Source organism: Molossus molossus, unplaced genomic scaffold (genome assembly GCF_014108415.1).
Source record: "Molossus molossus isolate mMolMol1 unplaced genomic scaffold, mMolMol1.p scaffold_m16_p_4, whole genome shotgun sequence".
Lineage (NCBI taxonomy): Eukaryota > Metazoa > Chordata > Mammalia > Chiroptera > Molossidae > Molossus > Molossus molossus.
In genome coordinates, this window is record NW_023425377.1 from 128412117 (window position 1) to 128435652 (window position 23536).

The 23536-nt window shown below is 59.2% G+C and overlaps 1 protein-coding gene across 1 annotated transcript in view; it reads right to left on the minus strand.

Moving 5' to 3' along the window:
- Positions 1-19432, minus strand: part of ANK2 (ankyrin 2) — a 304698-nt gene extending 285266 nt beyond the window's left edge. The window contains exon 1 of the mRNA XM_036241837.1: positions 19321-19432. The gene's annotated coding sequence lies outside the window, so the exon portion shown is untranslated. The remainder of the gene's footprint in view (positions 1-19320) is intronic.
- Between the last annotated feature and the right edge of the window lie 4104 nt (positions 19433-23536).

Below are 23536 nucleotides of genomic sequence, written 5' to 3' on the forward strand. Positions count from 1 at the left end.
GGGAATCGACAGAAATCCCTAGCAGAAAATACGGGGGAAATCAGAGTGGGGGGGATGCTGTTCCCCCTCCGATATGCCCCGTGGGGTGGAGATCCAAGCCTGCCCTGGCCTCATGACACCCTACAGGGGGCACACAGCCCCCCCTTTTCTCTGCAGTTGGGGCAGTTACCAGCAGGAAGCACATTCTGCTCTGGCCCTACCTGTGCTCACCGTGAACTAATTTTAGATTCAGTGTCAGGGAGTCCGGGTTTCAGAAATACAGCCGCATTTTCCCGTCTTCATCCACAGTACAGATGGCCCTGTGGCCGGTCTGTCTCCTGGCCTGCCCTTCGTTGGCGCGGATCTTAGGCGTGGAGGGGGTGCCACTCACCGGTCCCCTGAACCTCTGTGATGCCCTCAGGCACTGAGGTGCGGGTTTGCGGAACCTCAGCACACAGGTCAGAGCGGAAGCTGAGCTCCCGAGACGCGGGGCGCAGAGAAGAAACAGTGGGTGCCCCGAGGGCGTGACAACCGGAGGGGCCTGCAGCAGCCTGACGTGTTCCCAGCAGAAGACCCACACAGGCAGGTCAGGAAACCAGGGCACGAGGGCACGAGGGCACGGAATGGGCCTGTCCCAGAACTCCAAGTCGGCGAGGGGGGAGGAAGAAACGACGGAAAAGCTGGGAAGGCCAGTTACAGCCAGATCAGAAACACTCAGACGTTTCTGGACAGCGACGGGGACTAAGTACTCCAAACAGACTGGCCACGGGAGGCCGTGCCCTCACCAGCCCAGGAGGGTAGCGACACCCGGGGTGGGGTGAGGCCGGGGGGTGACCGGGCGCGCAGAGAGGGTCAGGAATGACGAACGGAGCCCTGATGGGTGAAGGGAGACAAGACCGACTCCGGGACTGAGTGGTCTGAGGGGACAGAGAGCCTTCGAGTCTTCAGACCGTGTGACCCAGACCAGTCGTATTTAAGGTGAATACAGGAGTTGGATGCGGCAGCAACAGAATCCAAACAGACAAGCTGTAAAACCCGTGCGTGTCGGGGAAGAAAAACCAGTGACGGCGAACCAGCAACCGCGGGAACGGAGGATGTGACCGTGACCCTCACTTCTGACAATATAAAAGGAGCGTCTGCCACTGGACAGCCACGTCCAATTTAAAGGAACAGAGGACTGGAGTAGACACTTCTCCACAGGAGACGGACGCAGGGCCAACAAGCCCACGGACAGGTCAAGACCACTGATGACCAGGAACACGCGCTCAAAGCCCGGTGGACGCCACCCATCAGGACGGCGCCGTCAGTGGGACAGAAACGGTCGGCGTGGGCGAGTGGGAAGTGGAACTCTGTGCCTGTGGGCGGGCAGGTGCCAGGGCACAGCCCGGAATGCCTGGCGGTTCCCCAGACACTGAATAAACAGCCACCGTAGGGCCCGGCAACCCCGCTTCTGGTGTTCACCCGCAAGGAGTCCAGGCGGGGACTCGAGGGGTCTGCAGGCCTGTCGTCGTCGCCCCTCAGTCACGGTACCCAGAGGTGTAAACAGCCCAGCGTCCGTCCGCGACGGATGCAGAGCACAGGGGTCCCTGTGTGAGTGGAAAGCCGTCTTCACGCAGAAGGAAATCCTGTCACACGCGGCGACAGGGACGATCTCGGGGACTTCATGCTGAGCTAACTGAGCCGGCTACCAAGGGTCGAACACAGGAGTCCGCTCACAGGAGGCGGCTGACGTGGTCACAGTCAGAAAGAGACAGTGAAGGTGGCTGCCCGGGGCAGAGGGAAGGGCCGGGGAGTCGGTTCGGTGGAACAGATTCTGAGTCACAGGAGGGAAAGTCCTAGGGGCCTCGGCTCCATCCTGTGACTCTGGGAACACGACTGAGCCACAGGCTTCGAGTGGCCGCAGTGGCTCAGCTAACCGAACGTGCTGACCCCACTGAAGAGGAGCCAGAGGAGGGACGTGCCTCCGGCTGACAGGAGAAAGCCCACGGGAGCCCGGTTCTGTGGCAGACACGCCCGCCCCGGCCTGAGCCCAAAGGTCCTCCGCAGAATCAGGGGTGACGTCGTCGCGTGGGAACCCGTGTCGGTGTTTTGAAAGTGAGCCCCACTTCACTTGGTCCTCCACGCAGAGCCCTGGAAATCCCTCGCACATTCAGTGAGTGTGAATACGAAGCAGCCTTCTCCCCGCGAAGCCATCACCGCCTGGGGTAACCGCAGGGCTGTGCATCCTCAGCCCGGGGCTGCTGCTTCGCCTCCAGACGCGAAGACTGTTCCTCTCAGGACAGACAGCTCTGCACCCAGCAGACCCCGACCCGCTCCTGACGGGCCTGCAGACCCCAGCCCAGTCCTGACGGGCCTGCAGACCCCGACCCGCTCCTGACGGGCCTGCAGACCCCGACCCGCTCCTGACGGGCCTCAGACCCCCCACCCCAGTCCTGACGGGCCTGCAGACCCCAGCCCAGTCCTGACGGGCCTGCAGACCCCCCACCCCAGTCCTGACGGGCCTGCAGACCCCAGTCCAGTCCTGACGGGCCTGCAGACCCCAGCCCAGTCCTGACGGGCCTGCAGACCCCACCCCAGTCCTGACGGGCCTCAGACCCCCCACCCCAGTCCTGACGGGCCTGCAGACCCCAGCCCAGTCCTGACGGGCCTGCAGACCCCAGCCCAGTCCTGACGGGCCTGCAGACCCCAGCCCAGTCCTGACGGGCCTGCAGACCCCACCCCAGTCCTGACGGGCCTCAGACCCCAGCCCAGTCCTGACGGGCCTGCAGACCCCAGCCCAGTCCTGACGGGCCTGCAGACCCCACCCCAGTCCTGACGGACAGGGTGGGGCAGACCAGAGGAAACTGCTGATCTTCACTTTTCTGTCCATTCTGATCCATTTCAATGCAACTGGACTTCACAGGCATTTATTTCTCGTCTGCTCTGCCAGGAGCTACGGCTCACAGGGGAGTCAGGGCCCTTCCTGCAAGGAGCTCAGGGGCGTCCAGCAGCTGGGACACCCCGCGCACCCACAAATACAGTGATAAAGCCCTCAGTCTGCACAGCACAGACGGGAACTACTGCTTTCTGAGGCCGTCACTAAAACGACAGAGTGAGTGGCGTTCGCGAAGGGGGGAAGGGGCTGGCTCCCCCAGGCTCGGCCCTGTCCCGGGAGCTGATGTCAGACCTCCCCTCAAACCCAGCTTTCCGACGAGGAGCCACAGCTCCGACGAGCTGTCATCCCGGCCGCTGCCCCAGGGCTCCGGCCTCTCCCAGCCAACAGCCGACTGCGGACACCCGGGGGGGCGGCTGGGGGTCCCGCTGTGACCTCACGGGACGACATGGACACACCCTGAAGATGAACTTGGGCCAGGCTGCTGGACTAGGACCGGAGGGCCTTCTAATCACAAGCAACGAATCACACAAAACCCTGTCGGCCAACAATTTTCAAACCAAACCCAGGGGACATGCTCACACAAGCAGTGTGCGTCTTTCATGTTGGGGGATTGGGGTAGAATTCGGGTTTTTTGTTTTTTAATTTTTTTCTTTATTGATTTTAGAGAGAGAGGAAGTGAGGGTGAAAGAGAGAGAGAAACACTGATGAGAGAGGAAATTGATCAGCCGCCTCCTGCAGGCCCCCCACTGGGGATGGGCCCACAACCTGGGCAGGTGCCCCGACCGGGAATCGAACCGGCAACCTCTTGGTGCTGGGTCGACGCCCAACCACCGAGCCACACCAGCCAAACTACAATTTGTTTTTTAAAAACCATATTTAAAGATCTGCAGGAGCAAATGGAGGGTCCCTGCAGGCCGAGGATGGGGTCCCCCCCTGAGCTCCAGAAGATGAACACTCGGCACGTGGAGACCGGCATCCGGGAGGAACTTGGCCTGGAGACCGGCCGGGAGGCCACTGGAGGGACACGGGGTGGAGCTGGAGGGCTGGGTGGACGGAGACCCGAGGACGCGCCGACTCAGTGACCACAGGGGTCGGTGGCGGGGGATGGGCGGTGGGGCTGAGACGCTGCGGGAGGAAGGACGAGATTTGTCCTTGGAGCACTTGGCTCTCCCCGGAGTGTCCGGCTGTTTGGTTCCAACACGTCCAGCGTGAGGCGTCTGCAGCACACAGAGGTCAGCGGCCTGTGTGTCGTCACCCAGAGGGGTCCCTGCACAATGCACACCCTGTCCAGACACCCTTGACTCACCGATGTGCGTGCCGACCACACCTCCGTCAAGGTGACTTTGCAACAGTCCCGTGGACCTACAGAAGGGGCGAGGGGCGGGCGGGGGAGGGAAGGCGTCTCCCAGCATCCGCGTGGATAAATTCGGGGCAGAGGGCTGAAGGATTTCAGCAGACACTACGTTTGCCCAGGGACCCCCCCTTTCGAGTTATAAACTCAGTGTTTCCAGAGCCCCGGCCCCGCTGTCCAGGGGGCCAGGTGACCACACCCTCGCAGATGCGGTTGGAGCAGAAATGTCATGAGCACGTTCATCCCTTCCGGGCCCTGGTTGGTGAGCAGCCCACCTGGGTTGAGCAGCAAAGGCAACAGCTTAGGGGAGATGGGGAGAGGAGACCGAGTGTCGGGGGGCCCTTCGCGACTGCAGCTCCCCCTCCGACCAGGGCAGGGCCATCAGGGGACGAGGTGAGCCAGGAGGAGGAGGAAGGAAACGAGGGCAGGATAAGGAGCAACGAGCCCCCAGACTGAGGCCCGTCCTGAGCCGGGCACACTGAGCGCCGGGTTCAGAAACCCGCAGGGGGAGCCCCCGGGCTGAGAGGGAGGGAGGCGGCCCTGCGGCGGAACAAGTCGGGGAGGAAGCTGGGTGGGCGCCTGTGGGGTGGCAACCGGAAAGAAAGGTTGGGGACCAGTGGGCAGCCCCTTCCCGAGCAAGGAGGGGGGAGCTGAGGACGGATTTCAGGGTCAGGACCCCGACTTTGCACGCGCACCCCAGGTGTGAGTCAAGTCGCAGTGACTCGGAGGAACCCTGAGGCTCAGGGACCCGCGCCGGGCTGGGCGCCCCCAGCAGCAGCACAGGAAGGAGGCCGGCGGAGGTCGGGGTGCATCCTGTCCGACCCTCACACCTCCAGAGTCAAGACAACATCCCAAGAAAACCCCCAACATTTAACAATAAGCCTTGGGCCCTGGCCAGCGTGGCTCAGTTGGCCGAGAGTCCCTCGTCGATGTCTGTCTCTCCCCCTCATCCTTCCTCTCTCTCTAAAAATCAATAAAAATATATTTTTTAAAAGTAATCCTTGGGCCCTGGCCGGTTTGGCTCAGCGGTTAGAGCGTCGGCCTGCGGTCCGTAGAGACCCAGGTTCGGTTCCCGCTAAGGGCACGTACCTCGGTTGCAGTTTGTCCCCGGTCCTGGTTGGGTCGTGCAGGTGGCAACCACTCGATGTGTCCCTTTCACATCAATGTTTCTCTCTCTCTCTCCCTCCCCACTCTATCTGGACAAAAAATGGAAAAATATCCTCGGGTGAGGATAAAAAAAAAAAAGTAACCCTTGGGAATCCACATGTTTGTAAACGATTCAGCACCGTTTTGCACGTGAGAGGTATCTCCAGACTGACACTGCGGAGCCCGTGCGGGTGCCGGCCACACGAACCCACGCAGGCGCACAGGAGGGGCCGCGAGGGTCAGCGCGCTTCCCGCAGTGACACGGGGCGCCGCCTGGTACGTGGTGTCTGTGCGCAGGTCATCACTCCCTGGGGTCATCGGAACCTGTGATTCCCACGGAAACCCATTTCCTTCTGCTGAAACTGCAGCCGAAGGGAGAAACATGTCCACGGAGCCGAGTTTTCCCTGATGTGACGCCCAGCCCTGCTGGCGGCACTCGGCGGCTACAGGCCACGGCGTCAGCCCACCTTCAGATGAGTGGTTCCGGATCGAGTCCACGTCTTGTCCCGGCAACCAGGCCATGGGTTTCGCGAGCGTCCACGCCGGTCTCCCACCTGCTGGTGCAGCTTTATGCCCACGTCCACCGTTAAGCACACGCCACAGAAATGCGTGCTGGCTGCTTTGCGACCGTTAGCAGAGCAGGGCTCCGGGAAGCCCTGTCCACCTGCCCGGCTGCGCCCTTCCTCACCCAGGTCACGCCACGGGCGGTGGGCGTGCGCCGAGGCCGGCCGGAGACATTTCCCTCCGAAATGCTTTGTGAAGAGGAGTGGAACAGAATATCCTTCAAGCCCAAGGTCGAGTCCCGAGAGCCTGTGCGCGAAGTTCGCTCTGGTCCTACGTGAAGGAGGAATTCTACCGCATGTGGGCAGCTGACACCATTTCCCAGATACTGAGATCAAGAGCCCCTGCTCCTGTCCAGGCACCAACGGGCTTAGCGCCCGACTGCATCCTCCACCCAACGTGTGAGACTTGACGCAGCCGGTTTTCAGAACGCGGCCCCTCTGAACTCACTGAGGTCCGGCCTGTGCCCTCAGCATCTCCCTGAGTTTTCAGCTTTTCCTCGCTGTCCCTGTGTCCTCGAGAGTTGTCTCAATTTTACGTCGGTGGACATGCGTGGACGGGTCGTGATGAGCCCTCACACGTGCACGTGCCCCCGTTTGCTTACTTCCCAGAGCAGTGTAACTACATTTCAGAAAGAAACGCCACACTACGGACATCTGCCCAACACGGCGCGTTGGTGTCCTTGCGAAAATCATCCGCAGCCATTCTGCTAAAAACAGGGAAAAGATCTCCCTGCAAAATGCCTTTGGGGAGCAGACAGGCGGGGCATTCGGAGGGCTGCCCCGCGTGCCTGCAGGTCGGGGTGAAGGCGGCAGAAAGCGCGTCAGTTTTCCTGCTGATCTGAACCCTGTTTTAGGGGGACTGTCGACACCGCAGGGCCCGGAGCCCCTGTGTGGAAACATGCCCCCGAGAACCCTACTGGGGCTCCTGGTTCCGGTAGAAACAGGAAGGGCTTGAGGGAGGGCCTGAGGTGCTATGAATTCTCCCGCCCGAATCCCCCAGCCGCGTGGAGGGGCCGTGCAGACTACGCTGAGGACTCTGACCTGGCAAAGTCACCCAGGCCCCTGTCCTCACAGGGCCTTGCGAGGGGGACAGCCAGGCCGGCCAAGCACAGGCACGGGACCACGGGACCGGAGGGCGGAGTGATGTTCTCTGAATACCAAGGACGGGCCAGAAGCCAAGAAACGCAGGCGACAGAGAACCCAGAAAAGGCAGGGCGGTGGGCTGGGCCCCCAGCCCGGGGAGGAACCACCTGCGGCCCCTCTGGGACCTGGCATCGGACCGCCAGTTCTGACCCGAGCTCCTTCCAGCCACTAAGTGTGTGCCACGGCCCTGGGACCTCAGACTGCCCGGTGGTTAAACGGAAAGAAACGACTCCAGTTTTCAGAGGTTTGAACTATCGCTTTCTTCGGTGGGGATGTCATTTTAAGAGAAGTACCTGATAGCTGTTGACACTGGAAATAATTTGGGGTGAGGGTCATTCAACTTTTACTTCAAACATGTCATCTCTTGAATTTTTTTTGTAAGAAGCACATGTGACTTTTAATGAAAATAATCAAATTACGTTGATGGTTTGGGCTTGGCTTTCAGTGGGGTCTGCGGGGAGTCCCCGCCTCAACCTGCCCTCGGAGGGGCTCACGTGCAGACACAGCTGGTGAGGGCAGTGCTGATGGAGGGCCAGGTGCTCAGGCCGCACACCTGTACCTGGGAACAGGCGGAGCTGGGGGACTCCTCCAACAAGGAGGCACGAGACGTCCGCATTCCAGGCCCCGTGGCAGGATTCTAGGAAGAGGCAGGCCTCCTGCTCCTCGTTATGCAGAAAGAAGGAAATTGGTCTCCCATTCCCTGATCTCCTTCTGGTTCCAGACTACCAGGCCGTGTGCGAGCCAGGTGTGTGCAAGCCAGGTGTCTGTGAGCCAGGTGTGTGCAAACCAGGTGTGTGCAAGCCAGGTGCCTGCGAGCCAGGTGTCTGTGAGCCATGTGTGTGCAAGCCAGGTGTCTGCGAGCCAGGTGTCTGTGAGCCCGGTGTCTGCAAGCCATGTGTGTGTGAGCCAGGTGCCTGTGAGCCAGGTGCCTGCGAGCCAGGTGTGTGCAAACCAGATGTCTGCAAGCCCAGTGTCTGTGAGCCAGGTGTGTGCAAGCCAGGTGTGTGCGAGCCAGATGTGTGCAAGCCATGTGTGTGCAAGCCAGGTGTCTGCGAGCCAGGTGTCTGTGAGCCCGGTGTCTGCAAGCCATGTGTGTGTGAGCCAGGTGCCTGTGAGCCAGGTGCCTGCGAGCCAGGTGTGTGCAAACCAGATGTCTGCAAGCCCAGTGTCTGTGAGCCAGGTGTGTGCAAGCCAGGTGTGTGCGAGCCAGATGTGTGCAAGCCAGGTGTGTGCAAGCCAGGTGCCTGCGAGCCAGGTGTCTGTGAGCCAGGTGTGTGCAAGCCAGGTGTGTGCGAGCCAGATGTGTGCAAGCCATGTGTGTGCAAGCCAGGTGTCTGCGAGCCAGGTGTCTGTGAGCCAGGTGCCTGCGAGCCAGGTGTGTGCAAACCAGATGTCTGCAAGCCCAGTGTCTGTGAGCCAGGTGTGTGCAAGCCAGGTGTGTGCGAGCCAGATGTGTGCAAGCCATGTGTGTGCGAGCCAGGTGTCTGTGAGCCCGGTGTCTGCAAGCCATGTGTGTGTGAGCCAGGTGCCTGTGAGCCAGGTGTCTGCCATCCACCACGTCATGGAGCAGTGCCAGCATCTGAGAAAGAGTCGAGTCACACGGCTCTTTCAGCCAGAGCCCCAGACACAGTTCGAAGGGTTTTTTGCTAACATCTTATTTTTTTTAATTTAATTTTTTTAATCCTCACCTGAGGATATTTACCCATTTATTTTTCAGACAGAGTGGGGAGGGAGAGAGGTAGAGAGAGAGAGACGTCGATGTGAGAGAGACCTATCGACTGGATGCCTCCCACAGGACCCCGACCAGGGCCCGAACCCGAGGTGTGTGCCCTTGACTGGAATCGAACCCGGGACTCTCTGGTCTGTGGGCCGACACTCTAACCGCTGAGCCAAGCTGGCCAGGGCTCTGCTAACATTTTAAACTGGTTGATAATTACGAGATGAAGGCCTTCTGACCCCCTGTGTGAAGCAGGGGTCCGTCCCGTGAGGCGGGGAGCCATTCCGCTTCCAACTGCGCAGAGGTCTGTCTGTCTGTCCGTCTGGGGACGGACACAGCTGCCTACGGGCTGCACCCTGGGTCTGTCCGGCCCTCACGTGGGCAGTGAGGTGGAGGCTCATCCTCTGCAGGGAGGTGGGCACACCGTGCAGATCACAGGTCACAGCTGAGGGAGCATCATCTCCCCACACAGAAGCTCCCGCCCGAGGGCACTTCAGGGACCGGCTGCCAGGCTTCCAGAGTGTCCCCTGTGGGCCGGGGCCGCGGGTGCTCGGTGGACGCGGGCAGGAACCAGGGCCCAGGGGGAGCCGCAGGGAAGGTGTGCGTCTGAGCGGCAGCTGAGCTGGCTGTGCCGGGCCCGGGGCGCAGGGGCCTCTGCTCCCTCCAGGGGCCAGGGCCCCACGAGACTGTCGGACTGGATGGAGTTCCAGTGGCGCCGGGGGGCGAGGCCTGCGTGCCCTCAGCCCTGCTGTGCAGTCCCCACATTTCCTGTCCCCTGAGTCCTCACGATGTCACCTGTCAGCTCCACCCAACCCGACACCGGGGGCAAAGTCTTGGGGTCTCTGGAGGTGCCAGCCCTTGGCCTGCCTGCCCTCCTGCCCTGCCCCGCCCCCGGGCCTGGCTTGCTGGGGGACATAGGTCTGCTTTCCGGGGTAGCTCCTTCCAGCAGTCCTGTCCCCCACATTCCCACCTGAGCCGTGTGCAGACCTGCTGTGGAAATGCTCGCTCCTGGGCCTGGCCTACGTTCTGACTGAGCACTGAGGGAGGGCCCAGGGAGGCCAGGCCGCATGCTGGGGCCACCCCAGGGCAGGACTGTGTGGTTCCTCCGCCCACGGCCCCGGCCCAGACCCGGACAGCACTGGGAGAGAGGCACCCCGTGAATGAGGGGGAGCAGACAGGCTCGGATAGCACTGGGAGAGAGGCACCCCGTGAATGAGGGGGAGCAGAGGCCCAGATAGCACTGGGAGAGAGGCACCCCATGAATGAGGGGGAGCAGACAGGCCCGGATAGTACTGGGAGAGAGGCACCCCGTGAATGAGGGGGAGCAGACAGGCCCAGACAGCACTGGGAGAGAGGGACCCCGTGAATGAGGGGGAGCAGACAGACACGCCTTCTCCACAGGCAGGCGACAGGCCACTGCCCAACAAAGAGGCTGCGGACCAGCCGGAGACCACACACGGCCTCACGGAGGTTTTCCTCAGCGGGAGCCCGGGCGGGGTCTGTGCAGATGGACCCAACGCCCACCGGACGCGTCCTTTCCGAAGCCGCCGTCCGTCAGAAAGAACCGCCGGGAGCAGCCTCCGGCCCGGGCCTCTCCCTGTTCGTGCCTCTGGGTCAGCAGCGCCTTCCGCGCGTGGGTGAAGCCTGAACCCCAATCGGCACCCCCTGGCATTGTCCAAAACGAACCACATTTAACCTAAGAAGCGTCCTCCGGGTGTCCGAGCATGAGCACCACCCTCTCCAGAGACTCGGCTGCCCTGTGAGAGCAGCTCACTCCGCAGCCCTGCTGGGACCCGCCTGTGCCCTGCGCCCTGGCGGCCAAGGACAGCGGGGTCCCGCCCTGCACCGAACCTGCCCCGTGTGCACACTGACCCCGGGCGGTGAGCCAGGTGCAGGGGATGGACGTGTGCGGCGGCTGCGCCCGGCGCCTGAACAGAGGCCATCTCCCTGCTCCCTGGGCAGGTGGACGGTGCCTCTGAGAGCGGAAAGGGGCCGGGGGGGGGAGCCGGGAGCCTGAAGTCCACGGGGCAGGAGGAACCTGGAGATGACAAACACGTGGCGAGAAGCACCGCAGGGCAGGAGAGACCGTGCTCTCACGGATGTGGGAGAGGGATTCAGCAAGGGGACGTCAGGCCAGCGCCATCTGCTCCGGGGTAACGCTGGTGGGGACACGTTCGCCACAACTCTGTCATCCCCACACGGAGTCCGGACAGTGCGGATTCAGTTACATCAGGGTGACTTTCTGAACCTAAAACCGAACCGGAGTGTGTGGAGCGGCGGAGGCAGGGCAGGGGACGGGACCCCTGTTCCCACAGCTCAGTGCCGGGCGGTTTGCTGTCCCCTGGACGGGGACCCTGAAAGGCGCCCGCCCCCCCCGGAGGGCAGCGTGGTGGGGACAGCTGGCTCCCCACAGACACTCACGCGCACAGCACGGCCTCGCCCAGAGACAGGCTCCCTTTGCGTCTTTCGTTCCTGAAGACAGTCCAGTGGAAAGAACAGTCTCCATCGCTGCTCTGACGGGGGAGACAGGCGGAGAGCGGCCTGTGCACAGTCCACGTGGGCATCGCCCGGGCCGGGCTCCGGCTCCTCGACCCTCCGCCAAGCGTCCCGAGCACACGCCGTGTGGGCCACACGCACACGGGTGATTTCACCGAACCCTCAGGCAGGGAAGGGAGTGGTGTTATCATTATCCCCCACACGGGAAGGGAGGGGATGAGGCTCAGAAAGGAACGTAATTTCCCCGGGTCACGGGAGGGTACGTGATCCAGGGTTAAATTCCAGCCCGCCTCATGCTAACCCGTGTCCGTACCAAACCAGTGTGCAGACCGTACGCAATCCCACTGTTCTGCTGATATACACTCTCCGCCCTGGCCGGTTTGGCTCAGCGGTTAGAGCGTCGGCCTGCAGTCCGGAGAGACCCGGGTTCGGTTCCCACTAAGGGCATGTGCCTCGGTTGCAGTTTGTTCCTGGCCCTGGTTGGGTCGTGTGGGTGGCAACCACTCGATGTGTCCCTTTCACGTTGATGTTTCTCTCTCTCTCTCTCTCTCTCCCTCCCGCTCTATCTGAACAAAATATATATAAAAAAAAAAAATGTCCTTGGACTAAAAAAATAAATAAAAAATAAAAAAAATGAAATACACTCTCCTAGAACCCATACTCCTGCGCGTTGTGAATGCAGCCGTGTACAAGGAAATACAGGAGGGAAAATACTTCTGGAGAAACACTCTATCGGTACAGACAGGACGGAGCCAACAGCGACAATGAAAGCCACCCGCCCTTTCAGAGGGATAAACCACTTCCTCGGGCTGAGGGACAGGCTGGGAGGACGGCTTCCCGGGAACAGTCCCAGGTGACGGCGCTGAGGAACCGGAAGAGCCAGGAGTCGCCGCGCAGCCTTAATGGGATGATGGGCCGAGGCAGCCGCTCTCCGGATGCCAAGAGCGTCAGGCGAGATGTTGACGGGAAACCTCAACGAGCAGATCAGGCGACACCAGCCGAGCCCACGGGTCCCCTCAGGTCACTCAGGGGAACAGGAGACACGGGCGCCCCTGCCGTGGGGCCCAAGGCGCAGGGCAGACACACACCTGGTCTGGCGGAGCCCCCGACGCAGCCCTGGTCCTCACGGGACAAATAACCCAGTTCCTTCAACACACAAACGGCTCCTTGTTAGAGGAAGAGAATCATTAAAGTTTAAAAGCGTTTCCACGGAGCCACACGTGCCCTCGCTTAGCTCCTAACCCAGACACGACGACCACGAAGACGTGTTGAGGGACTCGGGGAAACTGGAAGCCAGACTGGGCTTGGGAGTCTGTGAGAAGTACTGTTCGTGTTCTGAAGTGACCAGAAGTGATTTCTGTCGTGATTTCTAAAGTGTTTTGGGCAGACATCCTGAGATGCGAGTGGGCGAAACAACACGATGGCTAGAATTCGTTTAAAAACACGCCGGGGGGGGGGGGCTCTTCGATGAAGCCAGATTAGCAAATGTATGATCGTGGAAATCCACCAACACACACAGTCGCAGAGAAGCCCGACAGTGAATCTGCATTCACCCAACGTCTACACCTGCAGCCTCGGTTCAAGCGACTGCTCCCACGCACCTGCTCCTTCAGGCGAAAGTTAAAGTCGGTCGCCAACATCAGACGGATCTCGTCTGACGCGTGAGTTCATCAGCATCGCTCAGGGATGAGGGTTTTCTCACATCACCACGGGGCCACTAGCAACCTAACAGCGTGAACGGATCCCCCGATGTCACCTAACACACGGTGAGATCGCCAAGATGCTCACGTGTGTGACGTAGCTGAGCAACAGGCATCTGGGGTTCATCAGACATTCTAACCGTGTCCATGTTTGAATATTTTATATTAAAACATCTGTTTAAAGAACAAGGCAACTTTGCCCAGCTGGTGTGGCTCCGTGGCTGGGCGTCGACCCTGCACCAAGAGGTCACCGGTTCGATTTCCGATCAGGGCACACGCCCAGGTTGAGGGCCCGATCCCCAGTGGGGGGCGTGCAGGAGGCGGCCAGTCGATGTTCTCTCTCATCCATGTTTCTATCTCTCTCTTCCTCTCCCTTCCTCTCTATAAAATCAATAAAGGAAAAAAAATTTTTTTTAATAAAGAATTAGCCAACTGTGTGTGCACCGATCAGCAGAACACCACCCAGGACATAGTAACTGGAGCACCCAGAGCAGTCCATGGGGGAGGCCACCATTTCTTCGGACCAGTGACGAGCACCAGGGAAGAAGGAAGACTTATGTATCCCTACACACCTTTTGAATTTGGGACAGTGTATTATATACTCAGAAACGTAAATCCTTCATAAATTGAAAAGGGAAAATGGACAGCTACCCGTGTGTATCACGTATCACTAAAGCCGACTATGATTATCCCTCAGGACTTAAATTAATCTGACACCGGTGCTCCCCCAGATTTACACTGATACGTCTGGACCCAGAATCTTCCGATCCCACCCCGGGGCTCTGGGCTTCAGGGGTGCTGTGGTGGGAAAGACTGCCCCCGCCCCCCCTTCCCACCCCCTCACGGTCGGCTTATCGCTTCCAGCCTGTCAGGTTGCTGTCGTGGTGAGAGCCAGGCTCTCGTGTCTCTGGGGCTCACACCGCAGGCAAGACCACCTTCCAAAACCACCGTGTGGCGGGAGACCTGCCTTCCGCAGCCACGGACCCTCTGTCCGCCCACCTGCTGCCCACCAGGTACTGACGGACTAACACACCGGGGAGCTGTCTTTAGGGGAACTTGCCTTTTTTCCAAATTAAGTGTTAAATATTTTAACAGATTGGTGCCTAAACACAAGTACCTAGTTGTCTCTCTACAGCGACGGTGCCGACTTAACTGAGCAGCACATCGGAAGCGGATACAGCACCAGTACTTCTGTTTATTTCTTTACGTCTATTTTTTATTGTTGACATTATCACAGAGGACCCCTCTTTCCCCCCCAATACCTCCTTTCTAAATATTTTTTCTAAATTTCTTCTTTTCAATCACAATGGAAAATGAAGCAAGTGTGATAACAATGGAATGTCATTCCCTGCGTGAAATTCTAGAGCAGCAATTATTTTTAGTAACATCTGAGCCAAATGTTCTTACAGAATGTGTCCTGAAATTGAATACCGCGCACGACCAGGACGAGGTGTTTAAAGTGCTGCAGTATTATTCTACAACTAGCTTTATTTCTAGAAAGAATACGCTTTCATATATAAAGTTTTAGTCAGCACGAAATGTACCGTGTGGGAACACAGTCGTCTCGTTTGGGCCAAACAAAATAATTGTGTGACTAGAATTCCCCTTTTCACTCTGCACCTCGGTGGGGAGGGTTCGATGTTTCCTGCATTGTAAGACCCAGAGGTGCAAGGCCCCAGGGAAAGGCTGAGGCCCCCCGGGAAAAGGCTGAGGCCCCCGGGAAAGGCTGAGGCCCCGGGAAAGGTTACTGGCTGCAGGGCGGATGTTCTATCACCAGGTAGAAAAGGCGGGACTTTCTGGAGCCGGGGGCCGTCTTGCACTTGAAGGGCTCGGACAAGGTGTCTGGTCGGCTCCAGCCAAGGATCTGCGGCGTCGCTTTGTTAAAAGCAAGGCATGCAGCTCAGTGTGGATGACTCAGATTTTGTTTTCTATGTTTCTGCTGTTCTCCCACAATATATTCTCTTAAAATGTCAAGGAAATCCTGCTCTGGAGCATCCTGCTACGCCTCAGACGGCAGGGCCTCGAGGTGCACACCGTTCAGTGACCGTGCAGCATCGGGAGACGGCGGTGGCTGAGGTCCAGGGCAGGCGGCCCTAGGTCAGGGGCGGAATGCCCCCCCCCCCCCCCAGGAAAACACAACTGACGGCCAGCAATGGTGTCTGAGAATATTGTTTCTAGAGCACTGAGTACCACTGGTTGCTACAGAAAGTCCCTAATCCTCACACGGCAAGTTAGTCTGACTGTAGCGCCACAGGGTCTTGGATAAAGTTGGAAGAACTATGCCATGTCTTCTAACCACACCACAGTTTATGAACAAACTGAACTGTCCCCAGGAAAGACATGCTCCCTCACCTGTCGGCCCAGGCCCCGCCCCTCACCAGGTGTGTGTTGTATGGGGACAAGGTCTTTGTCACAACCTTCATGTTTGTGTGCACAACTCGACAGCATCGGTTACAACAGGTTGAGCTTCGGACTGAGCCAGACCCGGCTGGAACCCGAGCCCAAGCGCTGTGACAGGCCCGAGAGCAAATCGGGAGCTCGGCAGGTGGCAGTCGCTGTGATTCTCGTTATTATCACGACCCTGCTGACATCCACAAAATCCAAATTCAAAATCTGGGTCTTGCATGACGGAATTTTCTTTTCCACTGAGGACCGTGGACAGCCTCTCTCTACACCAACACACACAGAACTGTTTTTCTGCCGAATCTGCTCACAGGCTGTCGTGGGACTGGCGAGGGTAGTGTGCCACAGGTCGTCACAACCACGGCCAAAACACGCTGAAGACCTGCTCAAACCCAGAGCCCAAGGGACAACCAGTAGACACAGTTTTCACGGGGAAGCCCTCCATCTAAACAGTTCGAGCGATTTGGTGTGAATGAGGTTTAAGAGATTGCCCTAAAAAAACAGCATTCATCAGAACAGACTAGAACACAGAAGTTCAACTTCATGATCAGAAAAATCAGCCCATAACTTCCACGGACCCCGGACGGCACGTCAGAGGTACCAGCACAGTCCACAGCGACCTCAGCTCCCTCGGGACACAGACCACAGCTGAGTCTAGGGAGGGCCGAGGCCCACTGCCCCGTGATAGGCCTGAAAAGCTTTTGGCTGAGAGCACATTAGACTCACTTGTGTCTGTTGATTCGTTTACAAGAGACATTTGCTGTGCTTTTGTCTAAATGGAGTGGTGACTGCATTTCCTCTGGTGCCATCTTTTCCAAAAGAATAATATCTTCATTTGGAGAGTCTCCGTGTCACAAACATGAGTGCCTACTTTCCCTTTTCCTCCTCCATAACCTGGAGCCTAAGTAAGAAGCCAGCCCCCGAGTTCCCGCAAGATGTCACCGTGTAGAAATGTCACACGCGCAGCATCTGTGACCGAGCGGAACACACAGGCGCCTGAGAACAGAGGCCCTTTATTCCAGCCGGGACCACTCAGAGCTCCCAGAACTAATCCGTCCCGATATGTGCCTGGCGTGTCACGTCCAGAACGGAGAGCCGCCTCAGGCCAGTGGCCGCTGCTTCGTGCCCGCGGCGGGTGGACTCCGAGGGCCCCGTCTGCGGCCAGGCTTCTGTCATTAAACAACACCCAGGGTGATGATGCAGCTACTGCTACACAGACGGCCCTGACAAAGATGCCTTCCGGGCCACATGTGTTCATGTTTGTATTGAATCCGAACTCACATGTGAACCCTGCCCTGGGGGGGGGGGCTGCTTCCGCGGTGGGGCACCCAGGCCTGGCTACCTCGCCAGCCTTCCGCAGGCAGACACCGTCCTGCGCTCTCTGCTGTACCTTCCGTCCGCAAGGACCCTTTGCAGAACCTCTTTTGGGCCCAGTGGTCATCCACAGAGAGCGAGTTAGGCTGGAACCTGATTTTACATCGAACATCTTGTCCGTGGGGTTGACCCTCCGTCAGCACGGGTCCTGCCTCAAGACAGAGCACTGGTGCGGCCCACGCGGGAGGGAAGAAGTCTCTGCACGTTCTCCGGTGTTGGAGCCGCCGCGAGGACCCGACCCCTCCCTCCACACCGGGCCCACGCCCAGCGAGCAGGACTGGAGACAACGGCCAGCGCGGAGACTAGACGTGGGCGCCCCTGAGGAAATGCGCTTCTTGTCTTTCTAAGGACTTGTCACCTGTTCTGCGTGTTCTCAGGACAGCGAACCTCACCTTCCCGTAGGACCCGGAATCGAAAACACCCGTTTTCTAGGAAAACGCTCTTCCCCTGAGTTATGTGATTGCAGGTGCGCTGGGGGGAAGCCTGGGGTCTGGGTGCTGGGCCCTCGAATACCCACCGCTGGGGCCCCGAGAGGTGGAGCCTGGGTGTGGTCGGCCCCCTGATCGTGGGGGGGTGCTGGGGTGTGGTCGGCTCCCTTGGGGTGTGGTCATCCCTGGGGCCTGGGGGAGCTGGGGCTTGGTCGGTTCCCTTGGGGCGTGGTCATCCCTGGGGCCTGGGGGGGATGGGGCGTGGTCAGCCCCCTGGGTAGTAGTGGGGGGCTGGGGCGTGGTAGGCTCCCTTGGGGCCTGGTCGGCCCCTGGGGCCTGGTAGGGGGCTAGGGCGTGGTCAGCCCCCTGGGTCATGGAGGGGCTAGGGCGTGGTCGGTCCCCTGGGTCATAAGGGGGGGCTGGGGCGTGGTCACCCTGGGGCCTGTTGGGGGCTGGGGCGTGGCCTGCCCCTGGGGCGTGGTCATCCCTGGGGTGGGGTGGGGTGGGGGCGGGGCCTGCCCTGGGGCGTGGTCATCCCTGGGGGCTGGGGGGCTGGGCGTGGCCTGCCCTGGGGCGTGGTCAGGGGCGGGGCCGGCCCTCTGCAGTGATCCCAGCGGGAAGGGAACAGACCGGGAGCTGGCGCAGGGCTGGAGCTCAGGGGACTGAGCCGGGAAAGGGCCACGTGATGCCGCCTCCGCATCGCAAGCGTTAATTTTTGAGAGCTGGAACTCTGGCCTCCCGAACCGGCATCTGTACCCCGACAGCGGGCGCTGGTGCTCACAGGGCGATGAGGCTCCCGGGTCTTATGGCCAAGGAATCAGCGCCCGGGCGCGGGCGTGGCTCAGGGAGCTGGTCGTTGGCGTGTGGCCAAGCGGGGGTGTGGCCTCCCTCCCGGGGTTGGGGGCGGGAGGAGCACCCCCACGCCCTGTGGGGCTCGGCCGGCAGCTGCTCGGTGACGGAGACCGCAGAGCCCACTCCCCCCGCGGCCCGAGGCGAGGGTGTGGCCGCCGGAACCTGCCTCCGACGGGGGTTCGCTTCCCGGCCCCACCGCTGGAGCAGCCAGATGTGCGCGCAGGGCTGCTCGCGGGGACCAGGCCAGTGCGCCCGGTTCCGGCCCCCGTGGCTCCGCCGCCCCAGCCGCCGCAGGCCCGGCGCCTCGCCCGCCCGCCCTCCCTCCAGGCCCGGACGCCCCGAGGCTGTCTTTGGCCCCGGAGCCCCGTTTCTGCAGAGACCGGGGTTATCCCTGCAAACAAAACAAAAGAATATTTCCCCGGTACTCAGGGACCCAGCCTAATGGTTTCGTATTCGCCCGTCTTGCTGTGAACTTCCAGCCGCAGCCCGGAGCTCCGGGAGCGGCCGCAGAAAAGCACCCGGCACAGCAGCCCCCTCCCCACGGCCTGCCCGCACCCCGCATGTCCGGTCTCCAGGCACCTCGGGGCTCTGCCCAGGAGGACAGTGAGGTGTGGCTGGCTGCTCCCTGCGCTGCAGACCTAAACATGGCACAGGGGGCTCTCCCTCCACACCCCAGCCCGCTGGGATGCTGCCCCGGCTCAGAGAGCGCACCCCAGCCTCCCACCCCTCCCCAGCCGCCCCTTGGAGCAGGGAAGACGGTCTTCTGGGGGAGGAGGGAGAACTCCATCACCTTCCACAGCCGGCACCTGTTTGGCCGCTGTGACGGCCTCAGACCCACATGACCCTTTAGAAGGCGTTGTTGCAGCTGACCAGAAACAGCCAGACCCCGGGGTGGCCCCGCTTTCTCGGAGCAGGGAGCACTGACTGTTTCTGCAGCGTCTGGAGCAGAAGCGGGGCTGGCGGGAGGCACCACCCTGCCCATCCCTGCGACCACTCCGAGAACACCGTCCACCGGGTGTGGGAGTCGGATCTCTCCCTTGAACCACATCTGGCAAATCTGCCCCAATTCACACAACTAGAAAACGCAAATCACAAAAACACATTCCGTGAGAAGCCGAAATCAGGGCGAAGGCACATCATGGGCGCTGCCTGTGAGCCCCGGGATGGCTGGGGAGCAAGGCTGCCCCACCCAGATCTGGGGAGACCGTTTACAAAGGGCTCCCAGGACCCGCAGTCCCAGCAACACCTCCTCCCGCCTCCCCAAGCCCCCAACGGCCCCCCTGAAGCACTTACTGGGAGCAGCAGCCTCCGGTACCCAGTGCCTGAGTCATGCAGCAGGGGGGCCCAGAGCCACAGTCGGAGCCCCCAGCTCCCCGCAGGCTGATGCCTCCGAGACAGCAGCCGACTTTCCAATTACAGCCTGAGACTGCGGTCCATGTGCTCCGGGCGGCCAGTCCCGCTGCCCACAGCGCACCACATGACCTGCAGTGACATCACAGCAGCCGGCTGACAGCCCCTCCGCCAGCCACTCACAGAATGAGCTCTGCAACCAGCCAGCCTCGGTTGGCTTAAGCAGGTGGCAGAGTAAGGAGCTGCTGTTTTGTCTCACACGATTGTTTTTCCCTGATTCCTCCTGTTTCTAAAAGAAGGGAGAGAATAAGGAAGGACAGCAGTTGGATGTCTGCAGTCGGCACTGACCAGCATGAGGGAGGGACCTGCAGTCCCAGCAGGCTGAGGAGGGAGCCCTGCACCCCCACGGGAGTGCATCACCCACAGAGCACCCCACCACCCCACGGGTCATCTTTAAGTCTGTGCACACGGGCTCAAGTCAGAAAATAGCCACGGGTTGTGCATGGACTTCAGCTGCGCTAGTGACCGCTGCTTCAGTCCTGGAGAGCTCAGGACCATGCCGCTCACGGTGACAGACCCACACAGCCCAACAGACACAGACAGACAGGCAGGCAGGCAGTCAGCTGCCTACACTTGCATTCATTCAGCAGCCACCGGACACTCATCACCACTAGGCAACAAGTCAGAGGAGCAACTATCTGAACAGTCTGCATAGTTCCAAACAAGATTTTTTAGATTTGTCACACAGCCTCTCACTCCATTTTCGCAGTAAGTCCGGGAAGCAGCACCTCCATCAAGGCTCCTCATGGTCTGCTCTGTTGTGACGCTGAATCTGAAGGCACAAAGCCATGTTCATCTTAACTTCTGTAGGGGGAACGGCACTAACGGTTAGAATGACAATTACTGAGCTTTCATGAGGCATCATCGTGGCCCAGCTGGGCAGCAGTGACCAGAAATGCAGCCCTTCTCTTCCTTGTCCACTGTGTCGGCACTGCCGCCGGGACTCTCTCTCCCACTGCAGCTCGGATATTTGTACAGAGCAGGACCTGCCCCACTGGCTCATCAACCAGGGCCCCTCACACATCTTGGTATCACGCACAGAGACTTAAAAAGCAGGTGTTCAGTATGTAGTGAGAACCAATGAACTGACTCCGTTTGGTTCTGTATGTGGCTTATTCCCGATAGAGACAAGCGGAAATCAGTTTTCCCGTAGAACCATGTACGGAAGGCCGGTCACAGGCAACCTGGTCACCTTCTCGATAAGCAGAAGCTCATACAAAACCAACAGGGGACTTAGATGTCCTATGTGAAATGACTCCTGGGTTGTTAGGCAACTAACCCATAGATCAGCAGACTATTGCTACATTGTGTCATTTCCACAATGAACAGGATTTGTGCCTACTCTTTATTTATTTATTTATTTTAATCCTCACCCAAGGATTTTTTCCCACTGATTTTTTTTTTTTTTTTGATAGAGTACAAGGGAAGGAAGGAGAGAGAAAAAGAGAAACCTTGATGTGAGAGAGACACATCGATTGGTTGCCTCCAGCACGACCCTGACTGGGGCCAGGGATCAAACCTGCAACCCAGGTATGTGCCCTTGACCAAGAATCAAACCCGCGACCCAAAAACCAGCCAGCACTGTACGTACTATGTACATACCTATATTACCACTTTAGCAGGTGCATAAGAAAACAGCAGCATCACTTTAAATGTAAGAACAAAGGCAAAGGAATGAGCACCCAGAGTTTTCACACGTTACGATTCTTCTGTGGAAAGAGCATAGGAATAAACTAAGACAGGAGAAAACGTCTCTTTCTACTTGAGAAGTGTCTTTTTGTTTGAGGTTTTGCTCACCTTTACTTCATCGATACAATTAACTTTGAACGCATTTAAAGAACCCTTCCCAGGAACCTGCCTGTCCCAAGGCCCTGGCCTTCTACCGCCGACTCTCTACACGGCGAAGGGAAGCGGCCAGTGTGGCTGACGGACGGCCCAGCGAGGGGAGGTGGACAGTGAGAGGCCTCACCGGGCCGGCCAGGGCCCGGCCCCCGCAACCGCGACCGTGCATCTCCCGAACAAACGTGGCCGCTGTTCACTGTCCCCCGACCCTGAACCTGACAACGCTCCACCGTTTCCCATCCCATTCATTCCTGCCCAGGGCCTGCAAGACCTCCGACACAGGGTGGAGCTGTTTCCCAGTGTGTTTCCTTCTCTGGGAAGTAGCAGGAGGACCAGGGGCGCCTGGTCTGACTGCTGTTCTTCAAGCCATCGACACCTGCTTGCGGACGCGGACACGGACACGAACATGGACACTAAGACGTGACCAGGTCAGGATGGAGCGACTGAACCCAAGGCCGGACCTGCCTCTTGGGGAAGGGGTTCAGGCTGCCTGTCCTGGGAGGCCCCCCCTCATCCCCCACTGCAGCTGGATGTGGCCTGTGAGCAAATCCTCTCTCTGCTTAAAGAAGATGCTCAGCCCGGCCCGTGTGGCTCAGTGGTTGAGCGGCACCAAGAGGTCACGGGTTCGATTCCCAGTCAGAGCACATGCCCAGGTTGTGGGCCTGATCCCCGTGGGGGTTGTGCAGGAGGCGGCCAGTCAATATTTTCTCTCATCGATGTTTCTATCTCTCCCTCTCCCTTCCTTTCTCTCTAAAATTTAAAATAAATAAATATATATATATATTTAAATAAATAAGAAGATGCTCGGCCTAATTCTCCCCCCTCATGCTGAGCACAGACCCGACTGTGACCCACACAGCGTGACCCACACCGCAGAGCAGGGATGTGGGAGGAAGGGACCCCCCGAAACCACAGCAGTGAGCAGCACCTCCAACCTGAACACAGCCTCGGGACTGCACAGGACAGGAAAACAAGTTTGTTTTTTGAAGACACCTCATTTGGCTTCTGTTTGAACTAGTACAGATGTTTGTAACTTTTTAATATCGTAACTTAGTCCAGGCCGTCCGACTCCTTAGCACAGAGCAAAAATCAAGTGCCCCTCCCACTGTGATCCCAGACCCGCCGCGCCCCCTCGACACTCGGGATTAGCACACGTCTGTTCATCATGAGGAAAGTGACCATCATTCAACATTCACTGCTCGGTGCCATTTCATCTTTGGAGAATTGCTTGTTGTGGTTTGTTTGTTTTCTTCATCTTCACTGGATTTTTAGTATTTCTCTTGTCCATTCTATTTCGCTTCATAGTTTCTCTTTAATTCTGCTTTGGGGAAACATGTCGAAATGTTTTTACTGTCATCACGTTTCAGTGATATTTCCATGGTGACTTGTTCCATCGAAAGCTTTCCTAGTGCCCACGTTTTGAAACCTGACTACCGTCCCCCACTAACCAGGACCAGCTCCCGGGAGGAAAGGCAGAGTCCGAGCTGCGGCCACAGTGTGTACGGTGAGCCCGGGACACGGCCTTCTGCTGAAGCGGGGGCCACGGCCAGAGCTGGCCTGGCGGCCGAGGCCCCGGGCGAGAACCTGGGGAGCCTCTGCCCTGCTCACTGGGGCCCAACTCGGCTACATCATTCTTCTCTCAGTTCATCTGGGCTCTGGGCTCACTGTCCACCACTCAGCATCAACTGGGCACCTCAGACGCTGGTAACTGACAGCCTCTGGGGACTCGTCGGTCACCCTCGTTCTGTGGCCGGGACTCGAGGGGCTAAGGGATGGCGAGCAGACTCCTTTGTCATCTGTGTCTCTGTGCTGTGGTCCCAACACCCCGGACATGGTGGCTGGGGGGGGGGGGTGTTGGATTTCACTAAAAGCACCCGTCCCGAGAGAGTGCCGGCAGAAGTAACGCAGCCCGGTCCACATCCCATTAGGGGAACATGTGGCCCAGATATACTGTGTCGCCTTCCTCGGTCAACACCATCTGCCGCAGCGTGGCAGAGGCTACGGGCCGAGGCCCTTGACTCTAGGAGGACCCAGTGGCGCTGAGCACAGGGAAGGAAGGAAGGTGCCACCAACCCAGATGCCGGTCCTGTCAACGCCTCGCTGAGAAAACGGGTGAAGACAGATTTCGATAAGGATTCCTCCTCCACCACGTGGAACGCCACCTCGGAGTAACGGTTCGTTCGTGCCCGCTGTGTGGACGGCAGTTCCCGTCGATGAAAGCGCAGGTCGCGGGACAGAACGTGAGCCTGCGTCGGGT